Raw genomic sequence first — 24,971 nt, 5'->3', positions numbered from 1 at the left:
GGTCGTGTCGGTGCGCGGCGGTGCGAGGCCGCACGCGCGCACGTTCGGTCGCGGCGGACATTCTTCCCCACACTTCAAGTTCACTGGGCAATTGCACGGCGAGCGGTCGCCTTTTTATGTCGCCATTGTCCAGTCTGGCACCGGGAGTCGGCGCTACAACCACGCGCACGGTTCGAGAAACACGTCGATAAGACATCGAGATAGTATGCGCTCATAGCCGATTGATTATTGATAGATTTGAACAGATTTTTCCAGTATGCACGCGCAGATTTACAAATAAATGCAATTTCAGTCCATCCAGGTCAACATTTGCTTTTATTTCACATACTAACGGAATAAATAACAGCTTTTGCTGTTGTGAGAAGTAATCATTTCTGGTATTTTTTGTGCCGGATAAATTACATGTTTGTATTTGAAAGCGGCGCTGATGTTTAAATTGTATTTTATTACCTTGCTGACAAATCAAACATGGTTCCAAAAGACAGGTTCAGCGCCCGCAGACACTCTGTTGTTTCATTCCTAATTATATTTATTCATATTTATGTGTTTCGATTAGCTTTAAAGACAAAACAAATTAAACCGTTATAATTGGTTTCAATCATGATTTGCATGCGGGATATTTTAAAAAACAAAATCCAACCCAAACAGCTGCTGCTTGCCAGAAGGCAAGGTAGACATGACTGTAATTAATTTTAGACATTTTATTTCTTCTGACTTTGACTCCTGTCCAGTTTCAATAAACAAACAAGTTTAAATTGGGAATAAAATTAACTTTGTGAGGCACTGGAGGGGAAGGCATAGTAATTACCTGCAGACACAAATACCATGGGACCAGGAAGTGTGTGTGTATATACACACATAAGAAGATACAGTATGTTATATCCAGATGCAAAATAAAACCAAATAAAATATACATACAATTCCATATTTACCGACCGCATTTTTATTTTATTTTATTAAACAAATCTCAATATTAATGTGACCCTCGTACTCATCTTTCAGCCAGCAGAGGAAATGCGTGTGATTTTTCAGTCCGATTAATCGCAGGATCTCTGTGGATTAATTTAGATTATTCACGATGAATACCCATTGATTATTAATTATGTTTCATTTTGAAAAGGCATATTTATATATATATGTGTCTTTGTATATATATATATGTGCGCAGCATTTTTTTATTTTATTTTAATTAAACACATTTCCATATTAATGTAGCCCTCTTATGCATCTCTCAGCCGACTGCTGAGAAAGAATAATTTATCGGATGCTCTGTGAGGGTTTGGTGCAAACCCGGGGTTGCTGTTGCCGAAGTACTCGAAATGGAATCCCCGGTTAATGGTTGCTCGGCGTTTATGCGGTGCCTTGAGCAGGAAGCGCTTCAGTAAAAGGAAAACCCCTTCCTTCTGCGAGTGACAATCACTTCATGTCTGTCGATTATCCCATCTTTATACTCGAACTTACCGTCGAGAGGGTCAACACGTTCTTCTTCAGAGTTGTCCGTGTTGATCGAGTCGGTTCTGGCGCGCCAATCTAGTGGGATTTTGAGTCATTATGTGCTGTGCGTGCATTTTTTGCAAACCCAAATGAATCATCTAATTTAATGTATCCGAATGAATGTGTTATTTTTTGACAGCCCCCATATATTTGTATGCGTCGGCGCAGCAGCACTTCCACTTTACAAGAAGGTTTAATGTTCAATTCCGACTGGGGGTCCGGTCAGTGTGGCGTCTCCATTTTCTCCGCTTGACCCTAAATAACCCGGCATAAATTTGAAAGTGAATGATTGTTTGTCTCTATATGTGGGTGTGTGATTGACAGGCAACCGGTCCAGGATGAACCCCACTTTTTGCTCAGTGATTACAGGGATAGGCCCTATTACTTATTCGATATACACTATACAGTATACCCTTGTTTTTTGTGGGGTGACGCTCCAAAAAGAACCCGTGATAGGCAAAATCCGTGAAGTAGAAACCTTTATTTCTTTTTTAAAATTATTATACAATTAAGTACTCTATTATACATTGAAAAGAAAGAACAAACCATTTTACAAGCTCAATCATTTGTTTCACAAATAGAAGTACTGTACTTTAGAAACATTTTTTTCAACACATAACTTCTGTACTGTACTGTCAAATAATAATTTTAATCATCAATGTGAACAGAAGGCTTCAAATTGCGGAGATTAGCACCGCCCACCGCGACCTTATTGCTGCTGCGAAACTTATTGCTGCTGTCGTCCTTATGTTTTTTTCTTCCTTCTTTATGGAACGAACGGAAGATTCATTAATTCCGTAATGCCGACCTACAGCCGCATAGCTTTTACCTTCCCTTAGCATGTCCAGAAGTTTAACTTTATCTGCGATAGATAGCATCTTCCGCCACCTTTTGGGCCCTGCAGCAGGTGCTTTTGTCGGTCCAGAGCGCTTTGTCAACATTATGGGTTTTAGAGAAACTCAAAATTGCAAGAGAATTTGCACGTACGTAATGTAAATTTGGCGAGCTGTTTTACGTTCGTGTACATATTAAACTGCAACGTTATTGACGCACAGGTAGAGAAGAAGCGGAGTGACTTTTTAGCCAATCAGAATGCAGAACACAATGCACGATGCAAATCCGTGAAGTAGCGAAACCGTTCAAAGTAAACCGCGTTATAGCGAGTGATCACTGTATCCCCAAAAGTATTCGCTCACCTGAATTTACTCGCATATGAACTCAAGTGACGTCCCATTCCTAATCCATAGGGTTCAATACGATGTCAGTAGCTCCTGTGCGGCTATAACAGTTTCAACTCTTCTGGGAAGGCTGTTCGCAAGGTTCAGGAGTGTGTTTATGGGAATTTTTGACCATTCTTCCAGAAGCGCATTTGTGAGGTCACACACTGATGTTGGACGAGAAGGCCTGAGTCTCAGTCTCGGCTCTAATTCATCCCAAAGGGGTTCTATCAGGTCGAGGTGGAGCCGGTCAAGTTCATCCAACACTCTGTCATCCATGTCTTTATGGACCTTGCTTTGTGCACTGGCGCACAGTCATGTAAGAAAAGGAAGCTCCAATTTGTACCCACAAAGTTGGGAGCATTGGAATTGTCCAAAATGTCTCGGTATTTCTGAAGCTTTCGGAGTTCCTTTCACCGGAACTAAGGTGCCAAGCTCCTGAAAAACAAGCCCACACCAGAATCCCTCTTCAAACTTCACACTTGGCACGATGCAGTCCAGACTCGTCCATCAGATCGCCAGATGGAGAAGCGCGATTTCGTCACTCCAGAGAGAGAACGCGTCTCCACTGCTCTAGAGTCCAGTGGCGGCAACGCGCTTTCCGCCACTGCATCCGACTCTTTGCATTCCACTCGGTGATGCGTGGCTTGGATGCAGCTGCTCGGCCATGGAAACTCATTCTATGAAGCTCTCCGTGCACCGTTCTTGAGCTGATCTGAAGGCCACGTGACGTTTCAAGGTCTTTAACTATTGACTCTGCAGAAATTTGGCAACCTCTTCGCACTATGCACCTCAGACCAGTTTACGTGGGCGACCACTTCCTGGCTGAGTTGCTGTCTCTCCCAAACACTTCTATGTTCAACAGCTGACAGTTGACTGGAATATTTAGGAGTGGCATCGGTGGCATCTTATCATTAAACTCCTGAGGGCAACGCATTCTTTCACAAATATTTGTAAAAACAGTCTGCCAGCGTAGGTGCTTGATTTATGCACCTGTGGCCATGGAATAATTTGGAATAATTTTACTTCTGATAATTTGGATGGGTGAGTGAATACTTTTGGCCATATAGTGTTTACCTATGTGTGTGTGTGTACATACATATATACTGCTCAAAAAAATAAAGGGAACACTTGAACAACACAATGTAACTCCAAGTCAATCACACTTGTGTGAAATCATAGTGTCCACTCAGGAAGCAACACAGATTCATTTTGACTTTTTTTAAGGACATTACATCAAAGTTGGATCAGCCTGGAGTTTGTTTTTACACTTTAATTTTGAGTGTGATTCTTATCCAGACCTCCATGGGTTGATACAATTGATTTCCATTGATCAGTTTTGTGTGATTTTGTTGTCAGCACATTCAACTGTGTAAATTTCATAAGAATATTTCATTCATTTAGATCTAGGATGTGTTTTTTAAGTGTTCCCTTTATTTTTTTGAGCAGTGTATGCGTTTGTATAGAGATATAGATATGTGTGTTCTGGAAGGAAAGGTGCTGCTTCTGTCCCACTGTCAGGTAATTGGTTGTTTTTTGTTTTGTTTTTTTTGGAGGGGGGAGCCCTCCCAGTGCGTCCCGGGGATTCAGGTGCATTCAGGTGAGCTTAGCCGAGCACACACAGGCCCGTGCATTCCCCGGGCAGCTGTTCGCCGGCGCCAAATCCCCCCCCCCACCTCCGCTACCGCCTGGTCTTGTCTGTCTCCAGCCAGCCAGTCAGTCACCGTCAGGGACGCTTCCCACTGACAGACGCACCGCCGTGTCCTTTGTTTTCCATTCCAGACACTCTCTACGTCCCCTTTTTTTTTTTTTTTTTCTTGTGATGCGAAAAAAAAAGCTGCAAAACATCATTGATTATTATGTACATAAAAAAAAAAAAAAACTCTGAAGGTCAGACCACAGCTACTGTACGTCCTGACTCCTTTAATAGAATTTCACTTGACCAGACAAACTGTGAAGTGTGCAGTGTTTAGTTCGGAGTAGAATTAACCACAATCAAATTGCTCAACTTAAGGGTTATTTTCTTTCAAAGTTGTGCTTAAACTGAGGGGAACGTTCTTTTTTCAACTTAGGCTACATTGCTAACCCCCCCCCCCCCCCCCCCCTTTCTTTTAATATCAATTAAAATCCAGGTCACTGTTTGTACCTTGACCTAATAAATAGTGCAAAACGTTTTTATCCGTCAACACCTCCCGCGCAGATTGTATTTGCGTGCTCGCCGGCGACGGTTCGCGTACGTTAACACGACGTCCACCTTCCTTTTCCCACATAATCTGATTTTTGAGGGGGGATTATCTTTTCAGCGATTTCATGGCGGAGTACAACAGAAGTAAGGGAAAACTGCAATTTAAATGCAGATGAGTTGCGAGAACAGTGTAGACTTTGTGCGTGATACTGTGACTCTGCAGTTTTGCGTGCGTGTGTGTGTGTGTGTGCGTGTGTGTGTGTGTGTGTGTGTGCTTTTCTGTCCTGTTGTTAATGAAATTGTCTCCCTGCCGTTTTGTTTTGCGGACATTCCCCTGTCCTTGCGTCCAATGGTATGGATCAAATTGTGTGATAAAATGCTGTAATTACATGGCTGGTCTGTTACTTTCTTTTTTTTTTCTTGGTGCTTTTCGAAGGAAACATCTGGAGAGTCGATTACAGAGTGGCTGCGCGGGGTAACACCTGCTTCACCTGCTTCATAATGAATCACCAAAATAATTTATGCTTATTGTTCAAGATGGCGGTAGACTTGGACCGATTCAGTCTTCTCCGACGACCCGATGCCAATGTTATAATTTTCTTCCTGGCCCCGGTGAGGTTTATATTTGCAATTCTTATTACCGGGTCCCAGACGTCTCCTTTCAACTTTAAAAAAAAAAAAAAAAAAAAAAAAAAAGGTCAATCATGAAATTATTTCCATTTATATGCGCTGTAGGCTTTTTTTTTTTTTTTTTTTTTTTTTCGGAAATTGCTAATAAGCTAGCGCTGTCCATTCTCAGCCAAGCCCCCTCTCTTGAACATCTCAGTGCTTGTTCTGTTGTTGCAGTGTCGTGACAATTGCGGTGTAGCGTGGGATCTGTTACGTGTAACATACATGTCTTATTTGCCGGTATGTCTTCTCTAAGGGCTTTGCTTTCCTTCAACGTCGGCCATAAAGAATGCTCCTCTGGCAGTGTCACAATGCACCTGCCCTGTTGGCAACAATAGCTGCTTTCACACTGTTGGAACTCTTTGCAGTTCCCAGAACCTTTTTAGGAGCCAGACTATTTTGCCATGCATTCTGACAGCAGAGGAACCAGGAACCATGGACCGGAGCTCCTGGAAACATTTTTAGCGAGACAGGATCTTTTTGGGAACATGGTTTTTTGATTTGATAGGACTAACAAGCTACGTCCCCATTCGGATACCTCTTGCCGATGGCGGAGCGCCATTTTTAAAATCATTGTGGTTACTTGTCAACTGTTTCTTGAGAGGGAATGGACGGAGCGGGCGAGGAAATGGACCGAATGAAGCTCCTATTGCTTCGCGACAGGGTGGTTCCTCGCAGCCGAACACCAACATTTGGTCAAAATAAGTACGGACTTCGCCAACGACCGGGTTTTTCACGCGGCGAAGCAGAAGACAAATCACTTTTACCCATTTGATAGCCCGTGGTTACTATTTCCGCCGGAATGTGAACGCTGAGGAAACTTTACTCTCCGTGTTGTGGAATATTTGATATTGTTTTGTCTTTAGCGTCAAAAAAGGCTCCTCCACTCCAACTGTGTTATATGTTGTGTCGAACAACATGACCCAGTGAGACAATCATGATAGTTTATCAAGCTATCAGAACGACGTAAGAGCCTTAAGTTTGGGCTATGAGCCTTTGGTTACTTTTTGCAAACAACTCCATGTACGGTACTTCCAGATTAATTTAAGTTGCTACCACCAAGTAGCTTTTCTTTGTTGTTTTCTTTCGCAATACTTTCTTAAACAGTAAATTCTGCTGGTTTCTCAGAGAAGTTCAGTCTTTAGCAGAAGTGATTTAGCATTTTTAGCTTCACCCCAAAGAAACGCAACGCAAACAGAGGTGAAACATCAATTAAACCCCCCCCCCAAAATTCTACAACGCATTCGCTGTCATCTTCTTCTTCTTTGCGTTTGTTTTCGAGCGCGGTAATTACGTTACATTACATTACATTGCAATTGGCAGACGCTTTTATCCAAAGCGACTTACAATAGAGGACATAGGGACTGCAAATACACTTGCAAATACACGATGCACAGGAAATATACAGAACGGTAAGCTTGGGTTAGTGAGTTTTTTTTTTTTTTTTTGACAAAGACATACACAAACTTACACAATTAAGGTTCGAGGCGCAACCAAAGGTGCTCCGTGGTGCTGGCCCCCTTCCACAGTCCCTTAAGCTAAAAGGTTCCCCCTGCAGGAAATGCACGACATTCAAGCTTGACAGTTCTTGTAACTTTTTCTATCCGAAAGCGGCTCGTGACACCTGAGCCTTCAGCAAAACTCCCAGTTTCATTGCAGCCCCCCCACCCCACCCCACCCCCACCCCTTGCCATCCGCCGTCGGCATCCTCCCTCCAGGGACAGCAGCCCCAATCTCAGCTTGTATCAGCTTGCCGTCAAGCGCGAGATGATTGCCTGCGGTGTTGAGTCTCGGGAGGTCATTCGGGGCTGGAGCCTTAATACGCCTCAGCATTGTCTAAAACATGTCATGGCAAAATTCAGCACAAAGGTTTTTTTTTTTTTTTTTTTTTTTTTTTTGTGCCGGGGCCACATTTGCCACCCATTGGGAGGAACATAATTTGCTGCAGCTTTTTTATTCCATGATATCATTCTCTCAGGGACTACCCTGAGCCCAAGCCCTGGTTAAAATGTAAATGAACTGCTCAGGAATTCAAAACGTTCATTTTTCTTACCATGGGGAAGGATGTCCCGAACTGCTCGCTAATGCGATTTTATTGGCTCGGGAGGGGGAAGATGGGGTGCCGGCGAGTTTGATGAGTCAGTTCTTGTAATGATGCCTTTTTACGGGCCGAGCTCTCGCGACTGTTCGTCAATGAGGCGGTTTATTGCGGTGTAACGCGCCGGAGCCAGCAGGCCGTGGCTCCCTCGGAGACACCGATTAAAAAGTATATTTTCTTAATAAAGATATGCCATTTGGACAAGGCCAGTAAACTGAAACATTTTGATGGGTAATGATTAATTAGCCTTTATGCTCGGACTTCTCGTTTTCTCCCTCCGGCGAAAATTAGATCACCATCAGTAGTTTCGACTTTTTTTTTTTTTACTTCGACTTCAGCGGAGATTTAAATTTTTAATGTGCCCGGCAACAATCTGCAGATTTATGCTCGGGAATGTAAAGGGACAATATGAAAATGTCAGACAGTTTATAACCCCCTTTGTCGGAGCGGTGGGTCCATTTGGTCCGAGCGCCGCGGATGTTTCTAGAACCCTCTTGCCCTCGTTCGCCCTCGTTCGGAAACCCCTCCCCGACAATGTCGCTCGTATTTCCGAAACGAATGAGAACGTGAACAAGGCAAAAGGAAAATTCCTTGCGGTGCAGAATCCCCAGGCCCAGACTTGTACCCTCCGCCTCCCCGCACGATTCCGTTGTCATCGCCGTCCTTGCCGAAGGGAGGCTGCGCGAGCCCCGGTAATTTCGCAGAACATTCCTCCGGTTCGGACTTGCTGAAGTTTGTCGTTTTAAGACAAAGACAACATTCGCACCAAACACAAGCAGAGATTTATTATTATCACTACTCCTACTACGGATGCTACCGCTACTCCGATAGATAGCGTACGTTGTATCCGTTTTTCGATCTTCTATCAAAACATGCAAGTGTTTTGAGAACTGCGGCTTAAACAACAATGTGGGTTATTTATGGATTTTTGGGAGGGGCTTCTAGCCGCCAAAACGTTTAGCCTCATGATATCGGACCAATGAAATGACCATGAACTTCTGAGGCTGTTCAAGTACGACACCGAAGAAGACGACTTTCCTGGTTTTAGTGTGCAGGTGGAAGATAAAGATAGCGATCAGCTGGAGTAGGACAAAGTGGGGATAGAAGATGGATGGACTTTTCCTTGTGTTATTTATTCATCAACCGTGTTACAGGTAAAAAAAAAAAGCATTTCCAGTGCGTATTTGTTGACGCTACTGGTATGTATTTGATTCAAAGTAAAAAAAAAATGTATCTGTGTAAAGATCTCATGTTACAACTTGGACACCTGCCACTTATAGACAAGTGCAGCCTTTATATGTACATATATTCACATATATATCGTCACCCTCTTCAAATAATCGCCTAAGTCATTTTTTCAGATTTTTCAGGAAACACAAAAAACGGAACCATTTGTCACACTCTTGACATGGGCAATTTCTACTAAAGGGGTAGAATGGCACAATTTGTTAAACTGAGGATGAAGGCAATTTTGCCAGAGGTGGTCATCATCTTGAGGAGATGATTTAGGCAAAAAGAAAACATTTGAAAAAAAAAAAAAAAAAAAATGACTTAGGCGATTATTTTAAGAGTGCGACGATATATTTTTTATAATATATTTTTTATATACAAATATATTTTATATATTTATTCATTTATTTATTTCAATTTTATTTATTTATTTTTTTTCTAAATAAGTCTTTTTGAAATTAAGGGAATTCAGTTTCAGCAACGACAGTTTCCAACGTCAGACGCTTTCTTGTTCAAGTTGATCCGTGACTTAACCTCTCGTTTTTGTCTATAATGCAACGCTTTCAATATATGTTGAATCTAGTGCCTTTTTCCACTCCCTATCATGGAAGTGAGGGGACCCCCTGCCCACGCCTTACCTTTTATTTAAACCCCATGACAAATAATGAAAGCAAAACTAAAAACGGGCTCTCCCCGGGAGGTTCTTTCATACCTCGTTTGAATTTTTTTTTTTTTCTTTCGGGGTGGAGGCCCCTGTTGAAGAGGTGGGGGGGGTTTCCGCCAACTCGACGGCGCCTCCGTCACAGCCTTGACACCTCTATTCCCCGAGCGGCGCAGCTTTTGTTTTAAAATTGCAAATCACTCCGGGTAATGCTTTTTAATTTTTTTTTTTTTTTTTTTTTTTTTTTTAATAACCTTTGAATCCCAGCAGCAAGCCGGAGATACTGTTGTCGGCCCCCCCCCCGCTTGAGGAGCCCCCCCCCCCCCCCCCCCTCCCCCCGATGGCCGGGGCAGGGGCCGCACCAGCTCCGCTTGGCTCGTAGAATCGTAGTAAATGCAGGCGTTGCTTCCTTTGCAAGCGCAAGTTTATTTTTTTTTATATGAAGAGGGTTCATGCGCATGCATAAAGCAACAAAGCGAGCGCCATCGATGCATCCCCGGGAGCAGCTGCCTGATCCTTAATAAATCAGAGAGAAAGCTAGAAACCGCCGAACCCGAGGATGAAGATACCAGGCGTGGACGGCAGTTTAATTGAAAACCTCCCACTCTATTATTTCCCGCTCAGGTGTTCATTAAAACCGCCGCAAATGTTCTGCGCTTCAGATGTCGCCAGAATTTCAAAATCTGAGAGATCTGAGATCCCGGAGCCGAAAAACGTCTCACGCTCCGGAGAAGGTTTTCATACGGCCTCCCCCCCCCCCAATGAACGCGGCGGGAGGAGTGTATCACGGGTAACGGTGCTCTTATCTAACAAAAGGTCTTGATGAAACCCTCTGGGACTCCTCCGTTGCGAATCCAGCCTCCTTCTCACCACCGCTTCCCATCAGCTGAGCCCGAGAGGCAGGATGTGAGGAGTCGCCTAGTTAAAGAGCGGGAAGGAATGGCGGCGAGGGGGAGATGAAATGAAAGGAGTGCAACCGCCGTCACCTGTAGAGAAAAAGCGCGTCTGCACCGATGGATGATCAAATGCGACGGCTGATTCCTACTGGTATCAACCTTCCTCCTCTACGCGCCGATAACACATTTAGATCCTCAACAACAAGGTTTTGCCTGTAAATAAAAAAAAAAACCCGCGTCGTATAAGTCTACGGAAAATAGATAAATCCCCCCCCTGTTATTGGGAAATGCTACACGGGAGCTCCTCCGACTGTCAAATCAGAGAACGCCGCCGCCTCGCTTGGCCGCACACCTCGCACCGCTGCTCGGGGAAAAAAAAGTTTTTTATTTTTTAACAAGGGTCCAGAAGAGCCGCTTGCAACCTTAAAGGCTATCATCAAGGGAAGAGGGGAATGCGATAGGAATTGAGGCCAAACCTTGCGTGGAAATACAGACGCCGTCCTGTAAATCAGTCACGGTTATCTGGTTATCTGGTCTATTTTTTTTTTTTTTTTTTTTTTTTTTTTTTTTATGAGCTGTAGGCAACATGTTGGTCTTTTTTTTTTTTTTTTTTTTTTTTTATTTGGGTCGGGGGGTGGGTCTTCACTCTGTGAGCTCATCCTGCCAGGGCTTGTCGGTTTCTAAGCAAATGACCATTTCCAAGTTGGTTTTCAGTTTATGATGTTTGCATCTGAAAGCAGTTTTTTTTTTTTTTTTTTTTTCCTTTGGATAATTTCAATTTTTTTTTTTCCCCTGGAGGATTTGAGGGAAGCTAAGAAGTAAACTGAAAATAATATATTTAAAAAATAAATAAATAAATAAATCATAGAAGTAAACACCAGGATAAAGTCCAGAGATTAGATCCCCCTTCTCTCCCACCCCAAGGAATGTTTTACTGCTTGAAATTAACTCAACCGTGCCTGGGCTTATCTCGGGATTTCTAGGATGTGGGCTCGGAGTGAAGAGTTACACATTAGCAAGCAAAATTTGAAGGGGGGGGGGCGACAAAAAAAAAAAAAAAAAAAAAAAAAAACAGGTCTGGACAACATGGGAATCCGATACATCGCTTTGGTTACTCCTCAGATCGTCAGAGCGTCGAGTTGAAGCCTTTTTAAGTGCATCATAATTGCTCCCGAGTTGTTTAAAAGGTAACCGGGGGCAACAGTGTAAAGTTTGATTTCGGCAGCCTGCAGCACCGTGCAGGATTGTTTACTTATAAAAGATCTTTTTTTTTTTTTTTTTTTTTTTTAATAGCGGCTTTAAGCGAGGGGGGTAGAATTTGAGTGATGGGACAGAATGCAACTTCTGCGCCGTTCATATTTACCCCCCCCCCCCCCCGACCCCCCGGGGGACATTCTGCCTTTCGGAAAATGGAGCTGACACTGTGATTTTCTGAAACCGACCCCGACACGCAAAGCAAGTTCGGAAAGCTGAAACCTTTCTTGTTTTGTTGCGGCCATCAAAACTTGTCATTTGCCGTGACTTATTTTTTCCACGGTGCCCTTGAGCGTCACGCACATTTTATTTTTTTCAGGAGTCGAGAACAGCTCAGCCTCAAAAGACACTTTTATATCTCAAACAAAACTACATGTGTATATTTATATACCGTAAATTCCGGCATATAAGCTGCTACTTTTTTTTTTTTTTTACACGCTTTGAGAACTGCGGCTTTTACAACAATGCGGCTAATTTATGGATTTCTATATGATGATTACACGAGCTTCCTTACGCCAAATGAGACCCGCTCGCAATCCTCCTCAGATCAGCCATTTTGCGGTTATTGCACACACCCCGTTATAAAAAAGACGAGCAGAAATGCATTTGTTGCAGCTTTTAAGTTAAAAGCGATCAATCTGGCCGTCGAAGAAGGAAATAGAGCTGTTGCACGTGAGTTCGGCATGTATTCTGAGAAAAAGCATTTGTGTTATATACCGATAGTCGTTGATGTTACCTTCATTTATTTAACTAAAAGTTTTTGAAAAAGTCTTTAATGAAACATCTCACTGCGTTACTATTGGGGACACCTGCAGCTTATTTATGTACAATTTCTATTTTCTTTTAAAAATTAGTAGGTGCGGCCAATACAAAGGTGACCTGTATAGTCTAGAACAGAACTGGGCATTTTTCGTCCAGTTTCACTTTTTTATGCGGCCCATCATACTACTTTCTTTGAATATTTTCAATCAATATTGAATTTAGAAACTCCTTTTTTTTTTTCCTTTTGTTTAATTTTGCATGGATGATTATATACGAAATAGTGTCAGTACATTCATATGATCATTATTGAATTTAAAGTTGAAATAAAATGCCCAAAAAATTGAATATACAATTTTCATTTTGTTCAATTTGCATGACACCTAGTTGGTCCACACATGAAAATTAAATAAGAAATGTGGCCCCTCCAGACAAAATAATCGCCCACCCCTGGTATAGAATTTTTGTTATTAAGTTTTGTTGCGATCAATGAAATAGTTCTGGAGCAAAAGATATAATGATAAATTCGTTTGTCACAGCAGCTCGTTTGTAAAAATACATTAAATATGAATATCAACGAAGACAACGACAGGGATAAAAATAGATAACAGAACTTGTTATAAGAATGACGTAAAGACTCACGTGCAAAAAAATGGAAAAAAAAAAAACATCGTCTTGAAACGGATGGATGCATGTCTTTATGACGTGCACAAGAGAGTGAACAGTTGAATGTTTCTCTCTGATGAGAATGTGAATATTTCTACGGTTGCTAAATGATGTGTCTGTATGATGCTTGAATGGGAGTGTGAATGGTTGTATGTGACCCGTGAGAGGTTGAATGGTTTTACGTCTAAAAAAAGTATCCCCTAGTGTCACATAATGATGCATTATGTGTCAAACTCAAGGCCCGCGGGCCAAATGTTGCCCGCCTCGTCACTTTAAGTGGCCCGCCAGAACGTCTAAAAAGGTTTGATTGTCTTAAGATAAATCCGTCAAATGCGTGAATGACTGTAAACTACATTTCCTGCAATTCGTGGCGATCACGTTACCTGCAAAGTGACAGCTTCCCGCCGTTAGCTTGCAGTGTATCCACATCAATGCCATTTTCAACAAGTGGAATTGTGAAATACAAATAATTCCTAAATGTCCAGGAAGAGAAAAGTTGATGCAGATGGAAGCCTGTTTCAAGAAAGATGGGAAAAAAAAAATGGTGTGACTTTTGTGTTACGAGGCAGCGTTGTTTGTCGAAGAGTAAAATCTACGTTTGCATTTTGACACCAACCACGGCGCTAAGTATGCTAAAGTTAGCCTTCCAGAAAAACAATGAAACCAAGAATTAAAAGCCAAACTACGATGGCGGATCCAAAAACACTGCAGCAGTGAGAGCTAGCTTTGGAACAGAGCGACTCGTAAACATTTTTTTTTTTTACATCTATGCAAATGCATATGTAACATTTTGTATTTGAATGAGTATTGAAATCAGAGTTATTGAACATCAAGGAGTAGTTACATTTATTTCACATTACAATTAGTTACATTTACACTGTTAGCGTTCCATTTAGGCCTTTGAGGGCAACCATTTTGCTGATGTGTCCCTCTGTTAAAATGAGTTTGACACCCCTGCATTAGTACCTGTCATTTTTTGACATCAACATCCGTATATCTAAATATAACGTAAATAAAAGCAGAGTTTGTATTTTCCACATCTTTCAATTCGAAATGAGAAATAACGCTACGGCGGAAAAATAGACGTTTCACCGCGTTCGGCGAAAAACGACGCTCCAGCTGAGCGGAAACGTGTAGGTTTGTGAAAAATCTGTAGAAGTTAGTGGTTAATTTTTGTCAAAATCTGATTCTCATTGCATTTTCTGGCGTGCGATACGTCTTCAAGGGAAGAAAAATCAAGCCCAGTTGCTATGGGAACATTTTATCTTTATATGACGTGTAAGTGAAAGAATGAATGGTTGGTCGTTAAATGAGCGAGTAAATGGTTTGACATCAATATATGTGGCCCTCTGATTGGTCCGCGGAGACCCCCGCCTCTTTCCTGATTGGCTGCGACCCTGAGTGCAGAAAAAAACATCAGTCATGACGGAATTAATGAATACTTTTAAACCAACGTATTCAGACGTCAACAAGTCACATTTTCACTTTTAAGCCACGATCATAAATTCCCTTTTTTTTACTGACTTTTAGGTCTGTCCTTGGTTATCTCCCGGCAATTTCTCGTCAATTTACCTGAAATGGCACTTTTATTCCGGCACCTTTTCTCCAATATTTAGACAAATTCTCGTCAGGCAAGACAACATCTATGACAAAAAGTCGAATTTATTTACCTGTTACCTTTTCTTGAGTTTGTTAGATTACAGGACTGTCTCAGAAAATTAGAATATTGTGATAAAGTTCTTTATCTTCTGTAATGTAATTAAAAAAAGAAAAAATACTTTTTCATGATATTCTAATATTTTGAGATAGGGCTTTTGAGTTTTCTTAAGATGTAAGCCATAATCAGCAATATTAAAATAATAGAATACTAGCAATATTTCAGTTGATTTGTAATGAATCCAGAATGTATGACATTTTTGTATTTGTTATTGCATTACAGAAGATAAAGAACTTTATCACGATATTCTAATTTTCTGAGACAGTCCTGTACACAGTGTTGTAAACATATTAATTGATTTCTCGTGAAAAATTTGAATTGTTATAGCTGATTATTTTAACAAGATTCTAAAGGCTCCTAACCTAAGGATTTCCTTGTTTTTGTCTGGGTGTATTGAAAACCTAATCTTAAAAGCTGTGAAAATAATATTCCAGCACAAGGACGGAAGGTCACAAATCTTTGCCGACTCCCCGACCAAAGGTTTGCGGACGAATTTTTTTATTTTTTATTTTTCCGCCGTTCGATGACTTATACGGAATACGCCGGGGGCCCCGGAGGGCGCGTGTGTTTTTTTAAGAAACCCCAGGGTTTTTGTTTTGGCCGCGCGGAATAATCTTCAGTCAAATATTTTCGAAGAAGGAAACAATAACCGCGGTAAATCCTCAGACGTTTTTCCTCCCTGCTTTCGTGAATGCAGACCAGCATGCTTATCTTTACCGCGCAGGTTCGCCGTCTACTTGAAGACTCCTTTTCAGACGTAAACAAAGAACCAGGACCGATTTAACACATCCTTTAGAATTAGCTTTTTTTTTTTTTTTTTTTTTTTTTTTATGGAGTATTTCCCTCAAAGGCAAAACCCCTTTTTTTTTTTTCCATTTAAGAAATTTTGCAAGTCATAACTGTCAAATGCGGTTGAAATATTATGAATTAAAACCAGCGGCGATAGGGCCCTGAAAGCCGCGCAGACAAACGCTCCCGCTCTTATTAGTATGTAGCCGGGCGAGTGCGAGGGACCGGGGCGCAGTTTGAAATTCTACGGCTTCACACTGCCGCTTTCAACAAACAGTCCCGCCGTTATTCGGCCCGACAACAGAGCAAACACTGTGCATTCAGGGGGTCAAGAAAAAGCACGCTCCCGTTTCTTTGTCGAGTCCCTTCGTCCTGCTTCCTTATCTTGCTTTGTTTTTTTACATCCACCCCCCCCCCCCACCACCACCACCACCACCACCACCCCCTTCCCATCCTTTCATACTGAGCCACCGGCGGCATTTTAATACCCCGTTTAATAGCGTGCACGACCGGCGGTGCGTTCGAGGACGGATTTTGGTCTCATTAGTTCAGTCCGGGAGGGGAGGATGTGGAGGGGGGTGTTGTTCTTTTACATCTTATTACCTCCCGCGACGGGGTTTGTCGAAGCTGGAACACACACCGTCTGACGTGACACGTTTAGTGAACCGTGGTGTCTGGAGATTTTAAACACGGGGAGGATATCAATATCTTTTTTTTTATTTCTGTTTCACGACTAATAGACTCCAGACTTATGAGAGAGCAGGATTCTACAGAAGGACACTAATAAGGATTTAGATTTTTTTTTTTTTTTTTTTCTTTTTTTCCCTCTGTACTTGGCAAAACTGTTGACATCGCACAAAACTAATTTGTAACCCGGCAGTCGACGCCGCCGTCTGCCGCGGCGCCAGGGCTGGAGTGGCAGACGCCGTCTCGTACTAATAACGCGGAGTCTGCGCCGCGCCACGGTAGAATTCGTCTTCCGATTCAGCGTCAAGGTCTAATTTCTGCTGAATCCTCCAGGATGACTCACACCGGGTTTCTTTTTTTTTTTTTTTTTTAAACCCCGGTCGTGATTTTCTTCAGGTTAATGAGCGGAGGAGTCTCGCCGATCCCGTCCAACTCGGCAACGGGGTCGGAGCCTGTTTAAATCCGGCGTTTGATAATAATCAATCACGCTGTGGATCACGATGTGTTCATTTTTGGCCCCGAAAAATTAATAATGGTAGCTGGCATCTTTAATTAAAATCCCCCTTAACTCGGGTTTCGGCCGGCGCGGCGGTGCAGCAATTAGCGCTCCCGCTTCACAGCTAGAAGGTCCCGGGTTGGATTCCGACAGGGGGGGGCTTTTCTTGCATGGGTTCCTCCCGCGCTCCAAAAACATGCAGTGAGTTCATAGTGACCCTAAATTGCACAGATATTTCTGAAAGACTGAATGATTGTATGTTTCTATATGATGTGGGAGGTCTCGCCGGAGGTCTCGGCCCACCCGGGAACGCCTGGAGATCCGCTCCCCCCCTCGCAGGAAGTGCTGAACGAATTGGCCCTGGGGGGGAAAGGGAAGTCTGGAGGCTGCGGCCCCTGCAATCTGACCCCAGATAAGCACCAGAAGAGCGATGGATGGATAGATGGATGGATGGATGGATGGATGGATGGATGGATGGATGGATGGATGGATGGATGGATGGATGGATGGATGGATGGATTAGGGCTTAAAGCACGGCACAAATTTCCTCCGCCGACCAAATCATTCCTGAATGTTTTGTCTAGTACGCAACCCGAAAGGGAGGGGAGTTAAAAAAAACGCAAAAAGACGATCATTTCTCTAACTTTATCTCAGGGGACGTGAAGGAGTTCCAAGGACTGGCTTACATTAAATGTAAATGCTCGAAGGAGCAGCGGCTGCCAAATCAGCCTTTTTTTCTCCACCCGCCCGCCCCGAAACCTCCGCTATGGAGGGCAGGGGGATTTTGTTCTGAACTTTGCTAAGTGTTAATTAAGAGACTTGAGGCCGTGTCCTCCTTGACAGGCAGGAATGCTATTCAAAACCTATCAAGGAGTAATTTGCTGACCTCACCTACACAATCGAAATGAGAGAAGCCCTCGGCAATTACTTACACCTCCTTTGACCTACCGTTAAAAACCTCAAGGTCAGGTAATTGGGTTATTTACCCAGCATTTTCACAACCGCTGTTAGCAGATTATACGTACGCCGTCTGCGGGTTGATAGATTTTCAGCCCGCTTTGCCTTTTTGGTCAAATAAGTGTCTGGAAACGGGAAAAGAGATGCTTTCGAGTAGCCCGGGAGCACCTTCAGCCGTAGACGCCTGTTTTTCAGGCCCCCGGGGTGGAATAAGCTGATTTATCCAGACATATATCCCGCCTCTCGGCGGCTTGGCAGAACACCCCGTGCCCCCCCCCCCCCCCTCCCGCGGTTTGGAAATGGACACAAAAGAGCCCACCCTCTGCAAAGTTTTCGGCCAAAGTTGCTCCCTTGCTAATCCTTAACCCTCCGGCGCTCATCGTCGGTCCAGTAGTGACCCGGATGAGCTTTTATTTCGTGTACTGCTCCGTCGTCGCTAATCCTTCATTTTTCCTTTTTTTGACCGCCGTGTGCAAACTCGATGGCGTAATACCGAAAGCCGGCGTTCGGGCGTAAAAGTTGGGATTTGCGATTGTCCAAAGTAAGATGTTTAATGAACCCTTGGAGCATTAAAAGGTAAAACAAAAAAAAAAAAGGTTTTTTTTTGAAGAAATAAAAATCAGCCATGTAAAATAACAGGATGTGAACACAGAGCATATTTAACTTATTGTGCATTAGAAGCGTGGTTTGCATCGTTTTGCACATTGGAGGGTTTAAGATGATTGGATTTATACACTTCCAACAAGTGTTTAGGGGGATTACGCACAAAATAAATGAATACCAGGAATATTTGGGCACAACTGAACTCACCGTGTATCCATGACATGATTGGATTTTTTTTTCGTCTGTGTCTTTTTTGTCAATTTCGGTGTCCGTGGCAGCGAAAGAGTCCACTCTCGGCGAAGGACTGACCTTTCTTGACAATCATCCCGTACTGTATTTCCTCTGCCAACATTCCCCCCTCCCTGGGATACAAATAAAGTAGCTCCACCTGAAATAAGAGCTCTGGGAATCCCTCCCCCCTCTTCCTTCCTCCACCAAACCTCCCGCACACTGAAGGGGCTCCTAGTCGGTGACCCAGAAAGGAAGAAAACAATCACCGCTTCTAGTTTAGAGTCTACGATGAAAGCGCCAGGACAGGATAAAGGTTGTTGACGTGACTTTTTGGTGTCGGGAATAAGGTGATAGGCTGCACATTGAAGAGATATCATGACCTTTCAAAAGGTACGGACCGCGCATTTGAGAGACAAAATTACGTCGGCCGCTTTCGGTTCTAAGAACCGTCCGGTTTAAATTTCGTTTCTAGGATCTGTTTCCTCCAGGGGAACTTTTTAGTTTTGTTTTCCCGCAGTCTGGAAGGGATAATGGGAGGGATTGTAGTGACACAAGCGTCCAGGAAGTGCGCCTTAAGCGACGCAATCAAAATCCAACAATTGCGAAAAGGAAGACGACAGCGTTTGTCAAATGAGTCGGAATATTTTTTATCTTTTTTCTACCCTGCTTCGAGATGTGAAAAAACGCGCCGTTAGCTAACTTGATTCGGCAAAAATTTTTACGGCCCGCTGATTGGCCCCAGAAAAAAAACCCTCTGACGTAGCAGGCGAGAACCTCTTTGACCTCTTCGGCGGCCGTTTTTTCGCTGTATCTGTCAATTTTGTCACAAGAAAACTGCTTAAATGGTGACAGTATTTTAAGAAAAAAAAAAAAAAGGCAGCCTGCAGTCCACGAGAAATATCTGGTAACGGACGTTGCTTAGGAGTTCCACCAATTACCGACACCAGATGAACCATAAAAAGATCCTCCCTTGGAGTTTGGAGTTAAAGTGGTTCTGGGAGTCCACGATCCCTGGTTCCTCTTCTGCCTGAATGCACAAAAGGAATCCTGAAAAGGTTCGACAAACTGCAAAAAGTTCCCATCGGGCTAAAGTTTACGGCAAACAACCATCTGTAGTTGGAAGTTGCCGGTGCAGAATTTCAACAAGTATCCATGTTCCCAAGAGCTGTTCCTTTTCCTCTGCTCATCAAACCATTACCGTTATGTATTGGCTCAGAGTGGTGGATGTAATGGTTTTGTTGTTGATTTTTTTTTTCTCCTCCTGCTCTTAGCCTCAGCGTCGGCTGCATAACTGAGATATTTCAATCTTTTTAAAAGTCCGTGAAAAAAAAAAAAAAAAAAAAATCTCAGCTGTGTGAATATTTGTGATTAACAGAGACATCTTAATCAGTATTCAAACAAAAACACGAGCAAGGACAGCAGGCAGAAGTAGAGCTCTTCCCCCTGAGCAGAGGTGGTGTCAGTAAACACCTCGGCATTTCCGCTTTTATTATCCATCCATTATCCTCTGAGATTAGCGCCCCTTTAGCTGCGGTTCAGATGTTAATCTGGAAGGTCTCCTCCCACCCTTCCGTCATAAACGCTCTCAATCTTTGCAGCCACTCCCCGCTCATTGCTGCTAAGGCGATTGGACCGTAGTTCCTCCCTATCCACGAGATTATCTTATCCTCTTAAATTGGAATCGCGAAAGGCAGGTACACCGGTACGACCCGGCGCTCGAGTTTTCGTTATCGTCGCGCTGGTATTCGACGGCCGGATTCCAAGGTTGAGCGACCGCCGCCCCCCCAGGAACATATCCTGTCGGGCGTCCCGCCTCATTCCAGGATAATAAATGGAAAAGCAATCTCGCGACATCACCGCCTGACAGTTTCGATATTTGATTTGATTTGATTCGATTTGCCGGCTTCGGCTTCCGCGCGATCGAAGGTCAGGTGGCACTCGGTGGCACTTATCCTCCGGACGCCGTGGGTAAATAATCAAAATGCGTTTCACAGATGTTTTCAGACTCCGTCAAGGACCCGAGTTTTTAGTCGAGTAAAGTTTTCGACCTTGATTGATGCGATCGGTCGGTGTAAAAGTTAAAGTAGACCTCCTCGTGCGGTGAATACGCATGAGCCGGAGGAAGTCGGTCAGAAATTGCTGTAATATTGAGCTGTCTATTGAAGGGATTTCATGCAAATGCGATCGTGATGATTGGCACTGCCTCTGAATAAAGAAATAAGGAGAGCGCGGTAGCGAGTTAGCGCTTCTCCGGTTCAATTCGGGGGGAGGCTTTTTGTTTGGAGACTCCACGATTCTCCCCATATCCGCGTCGTTTTCCTCATTTGAGACCATAAACTGCCCAGATATGTCAATAAGAGAATGAATTGTTGAATTTCCCTCTGTATTTTGTAAAAACAGAGACAAATTTATCTATAGTGGACATATAAATGAAAGGGTTAGTGGTTGCATGTCTCCATATGTTGCCCTATGAATGAGAGTGAATGGAGGAAAAGTAAAACCTGGGTTTACGAATCCAATTCATTCTTTGACTCCCGTTGAAATCAATGTAAATTTTCATCGATCCGTCCTTCAGCCCCAAACAACATATTGCGCTGTTTTGAAACTTTTTCATTTATGGCAAAAATACAGAAAGGAATTAACGTCAGCCGTTCCAGCGCTTGTACTTGGCGTTTCTTTCACTGAATCAGCAAAAGTGAAGCTTTCTCGCAAGAGACCTTCGTTAGCGTTCTCTCCAGCGAGCCGTCTTTTATTAAAACTAACATTAACTATGTAGTTGTAGTCGTAACGTTTTTGTCACTTTCCCAATATAACAGATAAACACAAGGATGAACGATGTAAACAACACAGAGTACCAACTGCGATGGCCAAAAAAATAAAAATATTTTCCAAAATTTGATCAAAAATTTTGTTTGTTGGACGATTAGTTCATGATGCGGAGCATTTGTAAGCCCAGTTTCTAACTTGAGTCTCCATATGACGCGTGGATGAGAGTGAATAGATGTACGGTAGAACCTCAGTTTATTCATTTTATTTCTTCTTCATCTCCGTTTGCAAAATATTTGCAAACCGAATCAATGTTCCCATTGAATTCAATTCAATTCCATCGATCCGTCCTCCAGCCCGGAACAACATACTGCGCCATTTTGAAACTTCTTTATGGGATTATTTGGGGCAAAAATACAGAAAGGAATTAAAGTTAACCATGCCAACACTTGAACTTGGCATTTCTTTCACAAAATCAGCAAAAGAGAAGCGAATGCTCACCCCAGAAAGCTCTCTTTCATTCATCCAAACTATCAATAACTGCTTCGTTAACATAATCGTTAGCCGTGTCGTAGCGCTCGGCGAGATCTGTGACGCCGCTTTCACGTTTAGCTGTTATTTCCTCCTTCAGATCGACTGTAATTCTTGACTTCCTTCTAACACGACTATTGCTTGTATGATTTTGGGAGCCACTGACTGAAAAAAATGGCACAAAAAAGCGTCAAAGCAGGAAAACACAAGGATGAGCGATGTCAACAACGCGCAACGGCGGCTATGCTACATCGCGGAGAGCTTGTTGTTTTCTTCCTGCGTCGAGGCTCGTTCACGGCTGGATTCAAAATCTGACAGTGTGATTTGTTCATGATGTTTCCATATGACGCGTGGATGAAAGAGTTAATTTACCGTATTTTTCGGACTATAAGTCGCAGTTTTTTTCATAGTTTTGCCGGGGATGCGACTTATACTCTCGAGCGACTTACGTGTGAAATAATTGCGCTCTCTTGCTCTGATGTGTGTGTGTGTCTGTGTCTGCGTGTGTGTCTTTAATATAACAGCGATCGTCACACACACACGCCAACCAATCAAAATTCAGCGGGGGCGGGTCATGGCAGAAGTGCGTTGTGAAAAAAGAAGCTACCAGCGACCTCTGTTACTATGAAAATTGATAATTTCAACAATCGTGCCAACTTATAAAAGCAACTTAGAAGGGCTGAACAAAAATGGCACCGAAAAGAAAATCATATTCCGCAGGTTACAAGCCGGAAGTAGTGAAATATGCAGCCGAAAATGGCGATCGAGCAGCAGAGAGAAAGTTTGAAAGTTAGTGAGAAACTTGTAAGGGACTGGCGAAAAGCGGAGGTTACTCTTACTGAAATGAAGAAAACTAAAAAAGCTAATCGCGGGCTAAAAGCTAACTAGCCACTACTAGCCTGTCAAGATTCAGAAAGGCTGGAATAATGGGAACTGCAAGTGACTCTGACGTAAGCGACGTACCGGTAGAAGAGGAAGCGGTTCTTTATTATGGATTTTGTGCTGGTGCGACTTATAATCCGGAGCGACGTATAGTTCGAAAAATACGGTAATTCTTTCTTTCTATGACCCTGTTTGCGAAATGTTTGTTAATCGATGTTTCCCATTAAGTTCAATGTAAATCCCATTGATCCTTTTCAGCCCCAAACAACATACCGCTCTATTTCGAAACTTTTTAATGGGTTTATTTGTGGCAAAAATACAGGAAGGAATTAAATTGAACCGTGCCGGCAAACCTGTGAGTTTGTTTGCGCGTTCGGTTCGATCAAATGTTGACTTCGTAGGACGATTTAGTCGTGTTTTGTAGCGTTTGTAAGCCGATGTTCAGCCGTATGTCTCCATATGACGCGCTAATGGTTATATGTCCTTATATGGCATGTGAACGAGAAGGAGAATAGTCCAATTTTCCAATTTCTCCATGTGTACGGTTGTTTGTCTCTATACGAGGCCCTGCTATTGAGACCCTGCCGTTCGCCCAACACGCCCCTGGCGACCCTCACCGTGATACAGATAATGAATGAATGAATGAATAAATAAATAAATAGAAACGTGACGGGACGTTTTCAACGAAACCCCGAAACGCTATGAAAGGAGAATGTCAACAAGTTCCTCTAATGAGCCTCATAAGCTCTGAGCCAAAACTCCCTGTCCAGAATTTTGTTATTCCCCCCCTTCATTAGAGCATCAGATGTGAGCGATATTTTCAAGAATATATCAGAAAAAGAAAGAACCTTGAAGGTGCCGCTCATACTAATGGACCTGGCAGGTATTTATGTCTGGAAGCCCCCTGAGAAATCGCCTGACCCCCCCCTAACCTCGCTGTCTGCTCCACGCAGCTGCCGGCCTTCATCGTCTGCCTCGGGATTAATACGTCCGATCACCACCGAGCCGCGGGTTCGAGACGTGATGATGTGTCCGTGATCGCCATCCGGTCACATCGGGTTTCTGTTTAACCCCCCCCCCAGAACCCCCCCACCTCGGCCCCTACCCTCCATCCCGTCTGCCCCCCCCCGCCCAGTTTGGAGCGTTATTGTTGCTTTAATTAGTGTTTGAAGGCACGGAAACAAACTAAGAACTGCTGATTCGAAACGCTGCAGAGTTTCCAATTAACTTCACACAGGGATTTTTTTTTTTTTTTTTTTTTTTCTAAAGACCGAAATAAAAAGGTTTACCGAGAACGTACCAAAGTCTCGGCCGTAATCCCGGTCCGCAGACGCTTTTTTTTTTTTTTTTTTTTTTTAATGCCAGGGTACGGAGCCGGGGCTGGATGCACGAGGATGCTGCGCTGTGTCGCGTTTAAATAATATGAATTTAATTGTTAATATAGGTTCAAACAATGAACATAGGCTCCCTTTCACAATTGTTCTCCGTGGACGATCATTATTGCACATCACGGAAAGCCCTTTTCACTCGACGTCCATCTGCCGTATACCGTCATTAAGTATTTTTAGACGTATTGTGTCGATTCAACGGGATTGGCCGCCCGGTCCCAATTTATCCGCCCTAATCAGTCGGGTCCCGTCTCTGTGGGCGGCGGACCGTCTGGCTGTCTCCCCCCCGGCTGAATGAGCAGACGAAGGTCGGCTGCGTTTTCGCGGCCCCACGGTGCTCGACGGTGACCAAATAAGGCTCGTCTGCGATGTGCACGCAGGGAGGAGACAAGGGCGCTAAGTTGGCACCGTGCAACATCCCGCATTCTTTGGCCTCGCTGAAAAGGCTTCTGTCTCCCCCTTATAAATCTACCCCCCCGGTTCGTAGATGCTGCTCGTTTTTTCTCGCGTTTCTGCGAAAACGTAACGTTTTCGCGCTTATCGTGCGGGATGTTGCTCGTCCGAAAAAAAAAAAAGGTCCGCGTCGAGGCCCCTTTGATCATCGCGTTATTCAGATGACTTCAAAAAGTCCTTTTTTTTTTTTTTTTTTTTTTTAATCCCGAAGTTTACGAGGAACCGAGAGGACAGGAGTGCAGGCAAGCATTTAATTCGCTGACCGGATTAAGATGATTAGCTCCGATTTTCACCGGGCTCTCACCGCCATAGGATTTTAATGACATTGGGGATATTACCTTA

At 43.3% G+C, this 24,971-nt stretch overlaps 1 protein-coding gene across 1 annotated transcript in view; it reads left to right on the top strand.

The window, feature by feature from the left end:
* Positions 1–24,971, top strand: part of frem2b (FRAS1 related extracellular matrix 2b) — a 79,490-nt gene that overhangs the window by 9,005 nt on the left and 45,514 nt on the right. The gene's annotated exons all lie outside the window — the stretch shown is intronic.

Source organism: Fistularia commersonii, chromosome 18 (assembly GCF_037954325.1).
Source record: "Fistularia commersonii isolate RoL2024-O1a breed Wild chromosome 18, RoL_Fcom_v1.0, whole genome shotgun sequence".
Taxonomy (NCBI): Eukaryota; Metazoa; Chordata; class Actinopteri; order Syngnathiformes; family Fistulariidae; genus Fistularia; species Fistularia commersonii.
Note: the sequence above shows the minus strand (reverse complement) of the source record. Positions and strands in the feature narration are given on the sequence as shown.